The sequence below is a fragment of the Pongo pygmaeus genome, chromosome 20 (genome assembly GCF_028885625.2).
Source record: "Pongo pygmaeus isolate AG05252 chromosome 20, NHGRI_mPonPyg2-v2.0_pri, whole genome shotgun sequence".
Classification (NCBI taxonomy): domain Eukaryota; kingdom Metazoa; phylum Chordata; class Mammalia; order Primates; family Hominidae; genus Pongo; species Pongo pygmaeus.
The window spans coordinates 59,161,742-59,172,372 of record NC_072393.2 but is presented as its reverse complement, the minus strand read 5'-3'; the positions used below and the strand labels follow the sequence as shown (position 1 = coordinate 59,172,372).

The 10,631-nt window shown below is 46.5% G+C and overlaps 1 long non-coding RNA gene across 1 annotated transcript; it reads left to right on the top strand.

The window, feature by feature from the left end:
• Positions 1-151: 151 nt before the first annotated feature.
• On the top strand, positions 152-7,346 carry LOC129020990 (uncharacterized). Its single transcript, XR_008495934.2, has 3 exons — positions 152-234; positions 5,060-5,356; positions 6,840-7,346. It is a non-coding gene; the product is annotated as an uncharacterized LOC129020990 (long non-coding RNA).
• Positions 7,347-10,631: the final 3,285 nt, after the last annotated feature.

The following is a 10,631-nucleotide window of genomic DNA, read 5'->3' as shown; positions in this document are numbered from 1 at the left end:
CCGGTCTCGCCTCCAAAACCCAAAAACACGCGGAGGCTGAGAGACGCACAGATCACACCCCGCCCTCTGCCGGTTCTATAGGGGAAGGTCTCTCCGCCTCGTGCCCCGCCCCCACCTCACCCAGGCCCCGCCCACCCCCTCCCGTGTCCCGCCCAGACCTGGCGTCTGTCCTGCGCGCCACGTTTAGCGTAAACTGGGAAGCGGATTCCGTGGAGTGAAAGTCACACCGCAGTGGTGAGTTTTGCTCTGTGTTGTGTTATGTCTGCGCTCCGCAGGTCCCTGGGACTTCTGTCCCAGGGGACGTGGGGTCCCCACATACCTGGAAATTTCTACCATTCTTCCTTCGCCCAGAGCAAATTTTTTTTTTTTTTTTTTTTTTTTTTTTTTTTTTTTTTGAGACGGAGTCTCGCTCTGTCGCCAGGCTGGAGTGCAGTGGCTCCGTCTTGGCTCACTGCAACCTCCGCCTCCTGGGTTCAAGCGATTCTCCTGCTTCAGCCTCCTGAGTAGCTGGGATTACAGGCATGCGCCACAGAGCAAAATTTGACGTCCCCGTGAGAGTCCAGAAGTCGCTTCCTTTTGGGTTTAAAGTCGCCCTGAGGCTGGACCCGTCCCCGGTCTTTCTGCTATAGGGCAACGTATACACTTCGTACCTCGTAGTTTTGCTGTTCCTAACCCTTTTCTGACTCCCTCCACCCCGCGCTTTTTAAAGTCCTCACCCGAGAGGCGGATTCCCACCCTGCACGCCTCCTACCCTCACCCTCGTCGGTCCCTGGAGCGCAGCGCCGCCTCCCCCATCCCGAGGAGGCTGCATCCTCTGTCTGGTCCTGGGATGCCGCAGACCCCGCCGTTGTCTTAAGGCGTAGTTGCCCCCTAACTCCCTCCTCGTGCCGGGCCCTGCTGCTCGCCAGGTCTCCCCTCAGCAGTCGTCGCTTCCTCTGAGTCTGTGTTGGGGAGGTGCCCAGGGCTTGTCCTGTGACAAGGGGTGTTCTTGCCTGCCCAGCCCCAGCCCCTGGAAAATGCACTCCTCTGGGATGCAGACGTCATACTGAAAACTCTCCTGTGATTGTATGGGCCAAAGGAATCAGGAGCCCGAGAAAGGGCAGTAGAAAACTCGAGAGAGAGAATAGAACAATGAGAAAGGCCCATAACAGATGGCAAAGTGGAGGATGGGTGAGGGATTTGCCAAGAGACAGCAATAGTGAAAAGAAAAAGTTAAGATAGCAGGAGGAGAAAACTGGAGAAATGTGGAGAGAAGCTAGATGTACAGAGATGAAGGACAGCAAGGTAGGGAGAGGGGTGGCAAAGAAGGAGGCTCATCAGAGTGAGGGAGAGGAGGAGGGATTTGGAGCCAGGGCAGACAGAGCAGAGTGGTGCTGGTGGCAAGAGGAAGAATCATAGCAGGGAGGACACCTGGAGATCTGGGGTGCCAGAGAGTGGGGACGGGGGGTTTAACAGGGAAGAGAGAGTTTAACAGGGAGAGCAGAGGAGGCACAGAGGTGGGAGAAGAGGTGGTAATATATGGAGATTGAGGACGATCGAAAGACTGGAAAGAAGGAGCAACAAGAGGTTAAATAAGTTGTGAGGATAGAGCAGAAAAGGTGGAAGAGAAGAAATAGACGGAAGAAGGGGATGGTGCTCACTTGTAATCCCAACTACTCTGGAGGCTGAGGCAGGAGGATCACTTGAGCCCAGGAGATCCAGGCCGCAGTGAGCCGAGATATGCCACTGCACTCCAACCTGGTCACCAGAGTGAGACCCTGTCTCAAAAGAATAAAAGGGGCGGGGACTTTGGGTACAGATGAGTGGGTGAGTTCGTTGGATATGATTAGTGTGACATGTTGAGTTCTGTGTATATAATCTAATAACTAAAAACTTGTTTAAATTATACAGATGAGATTGAGAATTTTAAAATTCCTATCTATGAGTCATGTATATTCTATAAATCTTGGCATCAGAGGTCAGCTTCCACTTGGAATCCCTATGCAGCCAGAGGGCAGCGACTTATTCAGTTTTGAGTCACTCTCTTCCCTTTTCCCAGGGTGGCATAGTAAGTGGGGCAGTGAAGTGGGGAAACAAGCACTTTCTGTTATTACATATTACTTTTAATTTAATTAATTAATTAATTAATATTTTGAGACAGGGTCTGGCTCTATCAACCAGGCTGGAGTGCAGTGGCGTGATCTTCTCTAACTGCAGCCTCAACCTCCTGGGCTCAAGCTATCCTCCTACCTCAGCCTACCAAGTAGCTGGGACCACAGGCATGAGCCACCAAGCCCGGCTAGTTTTGTATTTTTTCTTTTTGTAGAAATGGGGTTTTACTGTGTTTCCCAGGCTGGTCTCAAAATCCCGGGCTTAAATGATCCTCCTGTTTTGGACTCCCAAAGTACTGGGATTACAGGGATGAGCCACCACGCTTCTCCTACATAGTACTTTTTTTTTTTTTTTCAGACGGAGTTTCACTTTTGTTTCCTACCCTGGAGTGCAATGGCGCAATCTCGGCTCACCACAACATCTGCTTCCCGGGTTCAAGCAATTCTTTTGCCTTAGTCTCCCGAGTAGCTGGGATTAAAGGCATGCACCACCACGCCCAGCTAATTTTGTATTTTTAGCAGAGACAGGGTTTCTCCATGTTAGGCTGGTCTCGAACTTCCGACCTCAATTGACCCGCCCGCCTTGGCCTTCCAAAGTGCTGGCATTACAGGTGTGAGCTACCACACCCGGCCCATAGTACTTTTTAAAAGGGACATCAAAGCCGGACGTGGTGGCTCATGACTGTAATCCCAGCACTTTGGGAGACCGAAGTGAGCGAATCACCTAAAGTCAGGAGTTCAAGAGCACCCTGGCCAACATGGTGAAACCCTGTCTCTACTAAAAATACAAAAGTTAGCCAGGCGTGGTGGCGTGCATCTGTAGTTCCAGTTACTTGGGAGGCTGAGGCATGAGAATCACTTGATCCTAGGAGGTAGAAGTTGCAGTGAGCCAAAATTGTGCCACTGCACTGCAGCCTGGGTGGCAGAGCAAGTCTCCATCTGAATGGTTTCCAACAATTATTAGGGGATATTAATTGGCTGTGCACGATGCTAGGTATTGCTACTTATCAACTCACACACCTTTATCAAACCCTCCAAGGAGATTCTTCATTAGATTCCCCTCAGCAACTTTCTAAAGAGGCAGAAACTGAGTTACAGCTTGTAGAGCAGATGCTTCAACATGACATGCCTTTCGGCTACAATCACGAAAGCCTTTGCTTTTTTTATTCTTCCTACCCCTCGTTCTCCAACAGGATTTTTAGGCCAATTCATAGAGAAATCCATAATGGTAATAGAACGGCTCTTATTATCCAATCAGACAGTGAAAACTTTGTAAGTTTATCTTTCTTTAATTACACAACTTATGACAATAGGCAGGCATAGATCAAGAATGCTTACAGGATATGACCCTGATAAAATTATTGTTCCTTTGGATTCCCGACAGCAGGCCGCAGTTTGGGAGATGTTGACTCGTTGGCAAATCACTCTCGCAGATTTTGTGGGAATAATAGATAACCATTATCCATCAGACAAAATCTTGCAATTTTAGGCCAGGCTCAGTGGCTCACGCCTGTAATCCCAGCACTTTGGGAGGCTGAGGCAGGCAGATTGCCTGAGGTCAGGAGTTTGAGACCAGCCTGGTAAACATGGTGAAACCCCATCTCTACTAAAAATAAAATTAGCCTGGTGTGGTGGAGAGCACCTTTAATCCCAGCTACTTGGGACACTGAGGCAGGAGAATTGCTTGAACCTGGGAGACGGAGGTGGCCGTGAGCCAAGATCGTGCCATTGCACTCCAGCCTGGGTGACAAGAGCGATCAAAAAAAAAAAATCTTGCAATTTTCTAAAGTTCACCCTTTCATCTTCCCTGTGATTACTCATCACAGGCCTATTTCAGGTGGACAGACGTATGTTACTGATGGTTCTTCCAAATGTCATGCAGCTGTTACTGGACCTAAACATACTCAAACAATAAAGACCTCTGGAGTTTCAGCTCAATGTTCAGAATTAATTGCAGTTATTCTGGTTTTAGAGCTTCCAGCTTTATCTCCTATTAATATTGTCTGTGATTCAGCCTATGTTGTGAATGCAGCCAGTCACATTGAGACTGCCGCTATTAAGAGTACCCTAGAACAAGAACTGCTTAACTTGTTTCTAAGACTCCAATAAGCTATTTGCTGTCATGCTTCCCCTTTTCATATTTCTCATATTCACTCTCACACACAACTCCCTGGACTACTATCTCTAGGTAATGACAGAGCAGATAAACTGATGGGTTCTATATTTCAACAAGCCCAAGCTTCTCATGCATTACTGCACCAAAACAACTCTGCCCTTACTTGTATGTTTCATCTGCCTTGCAACCAAGCTCGAGTTACTGTGCAAGCCTGCCCCACTTGCCAGTATGTCCCTGGTGTTGCACCTGTAGAAGGATGCACCCCATGAGGTTTGGCTCCAGATGAAATCTGACAGATGGATGTTACCCATATAGCCACCTTTGGCAAACTCAGCTATGTCCATGTGATTATAGACTCCTACTCCCATATGCTACATGCCACATGCCAAACAGGTGAAATAGCTGGTCATGCCTGGTGACATTGTTGTCATTTGCCCATATGGGGGGTCCTTAAACAATTGAAAAATGACAATGAACCTGGTTATGCTAGTCATGCCTTTCAAAATTTTTTACAGTTGTGGGCAGTCACCCATAAAACAGGAATTCCTTACAATCCTTGAGGGCAAGGCCTTATTGAGTGGGCACATCAAATGGTACAACGTATGTTGAAAAAACAAAAAGGGGGAATAGGAGACCAACTACCACCTCAGACAAAATTACATTTAGCCTTGTTTACTTTAAATTTTTTGACTCCTAGTATAGGTGGTAAGACTAGCAGAACGACATTGGCAAGTGTTAGAGGAAAAGAGGCAAGTTTATCCAAAGGTGTTATGGAAATCTCCAGATGAGGGACAATGGAAAGGCCCGGTGGAATTGCTGATGTGGGGACAAGGGTATGCTTGTGTTTTTACAGGAGATGGACAAACCGTGTGGGTGCCCTCCAGGTGTGTGTGACCATGCAATGGGAGACTGGCAGGACCCACGTTGGCCAACCATGGGCCTGGTCCCTCCAGTAGGAGTCATGAGCCAGCTGAATTTGAATGCAAAGATGGAGCAAGGGCCGACTGGAGTCACACTGACATCCACCCCCATAACATGGGGACAGATCAAGAAAACAAAGCAGGAAGCTGAGAAAATGCTGGAGCGTCAGGGTCAGGCAAAAACCCTTGACTCCATGTGCTTGGCTATGTTAGCAGTAGTGTCCTATGAGGTATGTTTCCCCTGTGTAGAGGCCAAAACATACTGGGCATGTGTTCCTAATCCCCCGGTAGTGTGACCTGTAGTCTGGAGTGACATTCCTCCTGAGGTATATCATGATCAGGGAGCGTGGGCTCTAGGGCCCCTAACTCCCCCTGATCTAGAACAATTAAACTCTCACAGCAATAGCATCAATTATGCCGCCCCATTGGAGGGACTCCCTTTATGCATCACCAAAGATACATCGCTCAACCACAGTTGTCTTGCGGTCCAACCCCAGGCATAGTTGAGTCATCATGGAAAAGTTGTGTATTTATTAGGCCTTAGCTCTGTTAATATAACTGGTGTGCTCATCAACCACTCCTGGCCCCATCACCCAAATTGTATTGATTATACAGAATGGGCTCCTTTTGCACGCCCCTTCCTTGGACCCAATGTCTTGGTCCTTTAGCTAGATAACAGTCTATGTTAATGGGAGACATTGGCGACTGGGGACCCTGTGGTCAATTAGATGGAAGAGATGAGAATCAGACCTCATGGCACAAACTTCGCTGGCACTGGTGGCAGACCTTCAACATCTCTTCGCTACATCACACTGGGATTTAATCCCAGTCTGCCGTGCAGCTTGCTTGGCACAGAGCAGGCTTTAGCCCGCCTTTGCCTCAGTGGCAGCATCAAGGAAAGAGGGGCCCAATTCAGGAGTCGATATGGAAAGCAGCACTCCTATTTATGAATGGCAGCATCTGGGTTGGGACACTCTCCAATACTAATAATGTTACTCAACACAGTTTTAATGTTACCTTTGTAAGGAGTATTACCACTCAATTTATGGTTTGTGTTTTTCTAAGAAGGTAAATGTCATTCCTGGATTATGGGTCCCTGTCAATCTGTCCGAACCTTGGGTTGCCACCCTCACTTTACACTTGGTAAAACTCCTTCTCACTCATCGTGTTCATAGAGTCTTGGGCACACTAATAACCTCTGTTGTGGTGTCCTCAGTAGCACTGCACAGCTCTGTTTAAACAGCCCAATATATGGAAAATTGGATGTGCACAGCCGACCAGGCATGGATGCTTCAAAATCAAATTAATACTGAATTACAAACTGAGGTGACAATGTTAAAGACTACTGTTTTGTGGTTAGGGGAGCAAATACAGAGTTTACTATGGCAACAGCAATTGCGCTGTCATTTTAACCATACTCACATTTGTGTAGCCAATTTGGAATATAACCAAATTGAATATCCATGGGACCTTGTAAAGGCCCATATTCGGAGGCTTTTATATCCAATGTCACTTTTGATATCAGTGAAATACAACGTAAAATTCTTGACTTGAATAAGCAGACTCAAGAGTTTCAGCCCTCTTTAGAAGCTTTGACAGAATTCCAGCAGGGTTTAGAAAGTCTCAATCCTTAGACCTATGTTAAACATCACCTTAATGTCTCTCTTAGAATTATAGGAACAATGTTATTATGTCTCTGTTTTCTGTTTATAGTCTGTAAGATTGGGTGGACCACCAACCGGCAATTGAAAGCTGCACAGCCTGGAATTACCTTTATTCAATTAATGCAAAAACATAAAGGGGGAGATGTTGGACACCGAAGGAATGAGGGTCGTGACCAACTCAGTATACCACTGGAGGCTGTATGAGCAAACAGCAAACTGTTCTCATGAAAGCAGTTGGCAAGCTGACAACTGAATCTGCCACCAGAAGAAATGCCGAGGGCAGTCACATCCCAGCTGCCATGTTCCTTGAAGTTATCTACAGAAACATCTGGAGCCTGTTGAACAAAAAAAGCAATCACATATGCCTGTGTTAAATTAAATAGTTGACTGACAGTTACCCCTTCCTCTCTGTTTACCCAATAAATATGAAGGGCTGTAGAAGCTCAGGCTGTTGTTCTCTAGAAGCAAGGAGCCCCCAGTCCCTTCCTGCAAATAGTTACCTTTGTCTTTGTCTTCATTCCTGTGTTCATCCTCCTCCGTTCAGTCCCGATGTAACAGCAACAGTTTGAGACCAGCCTAGCCAACATGGTGAAACCTCATCTGAACTAAAATACAGGTTAGCTGGGTGTGGTGGTTGGCACCTGTAATCCCAGCTACTCAGGAGGGTGAGGCAGGAGAATCACTTGAACCCAGAAGGCAGAGGTTGCAGTGAGCTGAGATTGCACCACTGCACTGCAGCCTGGGCAACAGAGTAAGACTCCATCTAAAAAAATAAAATAAAATAAATAACTGCTTCTCAATAAAGCTTTGGTAGAATTTTATGAGCTCATATCTTTTTTTTTTTTTTTGAGATGGAGTCTCACTCTGTTGCCTAGGCTGGAGTGCAATGGCACGATCTCAGCTCACTGCAACCTCCGCCTCTCAGGTTCAAGTGATTCTCCTGTGTTAGCCTCCCAAGTAGCTGGGACTACAGGCACCTGCCACCACGCCCAGCTAATTTTTATATTTTTAGTAGAGACAGGGTTTCACTATATTGGCCAGGATGGTCTCGAACTCCTGACCTTGTGATTCGCTGACCTTGGCCTCCCAAAGTGCTGGGATTACAGGTGTGAGCCACCACGCCCAGCCTCACATCATTGTTTTTTAACTATGTGTTCAAAATTTTCTCCTTTGACCCCACATTTCATTAGATGTATATATTTTTAACTATTTTAATATAGTTTCTCTATGAAATTTATTGTGTTCAGTTTACATTGAAGACTGCATGCTTTCTAGTCTGTATCATATACTGGAAACATTTTCTAGTACCTGATAAATGATTTTAGGTTGTTTCAATGTGTATTTGATAAAGATGTCAAGGACCTATTTTCTTTCTTTCTTTTTTTTTTTTTTGAGATGGAGTTTCACTCTTGTTGCCCAGGCTGGAGTGCAAATGGCAAGTTGGCTCACTGCAACTTCTGCCTCTGGTTTTCAAGCGGTTCTCCTGCCTCAGCCTCCCGAGTAGTTGGGATTACAGGCATGCACCACCACGCCCAGCTAATTTTGTAATTTTAGTAGAGACAGGGTTTCTCCATATTGGTCGGGCTGGTCTCGAATTCCCGACCTTAGGTGATCCACCCGCCCTGGCCTCCCAAAGTGCTGGGATTTCAGGTGTTAGCCACCGCGCCTGGCCCCAGGACCTATTTTCTTACGCTAACATAAAAATTTAGTTCAAGTAGCCTGTTACTCCACTTTCTTTCCTTATGTCATCTGATAAAATGGTGAACTGTGAGCTTCTAAGTAAATATTCCCCTCAAGTTCCTCTGGTCCATAATATTCTTTGCAGATGTTGAAGGATGGGCTTCATTGACTTGGAACCTTGTTTCAGCAGAGCCCATGTGTTCATGAAGAAAACATTTGCTCAGATCTCATTTCTACAGCTGCCTCTCTTTCAGTGTTTTAAACACCTAGAGCTGTGTGTTCACAATTGTGTTTATTTTGAACGTATTACTGTCATTTTTCTGGGAAAATAATTACGTGTTTAGGATTTGTGCCATCAAAATCTTGGATGTTGAAAGAGACATTTCTTTTGCTCAGGTATATAAAAGATGGTCCTGGATTTTTTTTTCCTTTTTTTGAGATGGAGTGTCACTCTGTCACCCATGCTTGAGTGCAGTGACATGATCTTGGCTCACTGCAACCTCTGCCTCTAAGGCCCAAGTGATCCCCCCCGGTCAGCCTTCCAAATAGCTGGGACCACAGAGGCACACCACCATGCCTGGCTAATTTTCTGTACTTTTGTTAGAGATGGGGTTTCACCATGTTGCCAAGTTTGTCTCAAACTCCTGGGCTCAATTGATCCACTTGCTTCAGCCTTCCAAAGTGCTGGGATTACAGGAGTGAGCCACCACACGTGGCCAGTCCTGGAATTTTCTAGAGGAAGATGACAAACACAGCCTGTTGACCCTTCCTGGCCATCACATGAAAATCAGCGACTCCTCCTTACAAAACTCAGAGCTTCTCAGGATAACTTGGTGAAACGTCCCCCGCTGTGAACCTCAGTGAGCCCACCTGTAATATACAGGTGAAGGAGAAGACCAGAAAAGCCCAGTCAGAGTGACACTGACCCCTGAAATGATGGGCACAATGGAGTGTGTGGCTTTTCCTGTAGGACAGGGAGGTGCTTAGTTGTAATTTGAATTTTAAATGGATTCCAGTCCTCCAAAAATGTAAAAAACAAAAGCACAAGAATGGAAAAAACGGGATTAGAATTAAATCACCTTGAACCTTATCATCTCACCACTTTAGCCCACCTGTACGACTCCATGTCCCCTGCAGGCCTCACCCCAAGCTCTACAATTCTGTGTCCAGGTGTCTCCTCAGCTCTCTGCTGGGACATCAAACAGGCATCTCCACCTTCATGTGTCCATAAGTGACTTCCTAAACCCCCAAACACGTTCCCTTGTGGTCCTTCACGTCTCAGCTGATGGTGACAGTGTACTTCTGGGAGCTTAGCTGAAATTGACAGCATGTATTTTAAATATGGGAAATAAATTCCATTATTTGTGAGTGTTGTAACTTATAATGTAAAGAGAAAGTTGCATGTATACATGAAAGGAGTGAGAAAATACATCATTTCCAAAATTCTTTTGAGGTGTGGGAGAAAAATGTTTCAAGACCTCATCCCTAGGGATCTGCACCCCGAGGACCTCTCTGACGTTGTCTCCTGCCTGTGTCCTCCTCACTCCCTCTGCTCCAGCCACGCACACCTCTTTCCTTTTTCTGTGACTGAGGTTGCTTTTGTCTCAGTGCCTTCACTCTGCCTAGGACTCTCTGGCCCCTCAGCTACAAGTGACAAGCAGCGTTTCATCCCTAAGTCTTTGTTCTGACATTACTTTCTCTATGGAAATGTTTGTGATCTCCCACAGCCCCGATTTGACATGACAGCCCCACCTTCACCCCCACCTCTAGTCCATGTTGCCTGTTCTGTGTGATTCTTTTTGCTCCCTCGCTGTTCACTGGATCCTGGTGGGAACAAGTCCCCAAGAGGAGAGTAGAGCCAGAAGGTGGGGCTGTGCTGGGCTGGTGCCGTCTGAGTGGAGCTCAGCCCTGGCTTCACATTAGGGTTCTCAGGCATTTTGCAAATACATCTTTTATGCTATTTTATCAGAGATTGCTATTATCATAGGATTAAACCCACCCTCAATAATTCTTACAATGGTGCAGGTGATTCTCATCTGTTTCCAGCATTGAACATCAAGGCAGTTTCCTCTATGTTGAGAGCTGAGATCAGCCTGTGATCCACAGGGAGGTGAGGGGGCTGTGCTCTGCATGGAGTTTGGTTAGGGCCAGATCTGTGCCC